Genomic DNA, 1,295 nt, shown 5'->3' with positions numbered 1-1,295 from the left:
AAATCCTTCCCCTTCCAAACCTTAGACCCTTCCTATAGCATGAGATGTGATATCTCAATGCATCTAATACCAAACCTGAGACCCTTCCTATAACGAGATGGGATATCCAACTCCTTCCCATTCCAATCCTGAGACCCTTCCGATAGCAGAGATGTGATATCTCAATGCTTATACCAAACCTGTGACCCTTCCTATGGCATGAGATGTCATATACAACTCCTTCCGATTCCAATCCTGAGACCCTTCCTATAGCATGAGATGGGATATCTCAATGCTTATACCAAACCTGAGACCCTTCCTATAGCATGAGATGTGATATCTCAATACTTCTAATACCAAACCTGAGATCCTTCCTATAACATGAGATGTGACATCAAACTCCTTCCCATTCAATGTAATATCCAACTCCTTCCCATTCCAATCCTGAGACCCTTCCTATACCATGAGATGTGATATTTCAATGCTTCTAATACCAAACCTGAGACCCGTCCTAAAACATGAGATGTGAGATCCAAATCCTTCCCCTTCCAAACCTGAGACCTTTCCTTTAGCATGAGATGTGATATCCAACTCCTTCCCTTTCCAAACCTGAGACCCTTCCGATAGCGTGAGATGTGATATCTCAATGCTTCTAAAACCAAACATGAGAACCATCCTATAACATGAGATGTGAAATCCAAATCCTTCCCTTTCCAAACCTGAGACCCTTCCTATAGCTTGAGATGTGATATCAAACTCCTTCCCATCCCAATCCTGAGATAGCTTGAGATGTGATATCCAACTCCTTCCCATCCCAATCCTGAGACCCTTCCTATACCATGAGATGTGATATCTCTATGCTTCTAATACCAAACCTGAGACCCATCCTAAAACATGAGATGTGAGATCCAAATCCTTCCCCTTCCAAACCTGAGACCCTTCCTATAGCTTGAGATGTGATATCAAACTCCTTCCCATTCCAATCCTGAGATAGCTTGAGATGTGATATCCAACTCCATCCCATTCCAATCCTGAGACCCTTCCGATAGCATGAGATGTGATAGCTCAATGCTTCTAATATCAAAACTGAGACCCTCCCTATCGTATGAGATGTGATATCTAAGTCCTTCCCATTCCTATCCTGAGACCCTTCCGATAGCAGAGATGTGATATCTCAATGCTTATACCAAACCTGATGACCCTTCCTATGGCATGAGATGTGATATCCAACTCCTTCCCATTCCAATCCTGAGTTCATTCCTATAGCATGAGATGTGATATCTCAATGCTTCTATCAAACCTGAGACCCTTCCTTT

The sequence above is a fragment of the Ambystoma mexicanum genome, unplaced genomic scaffold (genome assembly GCF_040938575.1).
Source record: "Ambystoma mexicanum isolate Mex_15411 unplaced genomic scaffold, UKY_AmexF1_1 Mex_scaf3, whole genome shotgun sequence".
Classification (NCBI taxonomy): domain Eukaryota; kingdom Metazoa; phylum Chordata; class Amphibia; order Caudata; family Ambystomatidae; genus Ambystoma; species Ambystoma mexicanum.
This window is presented reverse-complemented; position numbering follows the sequence as displayed.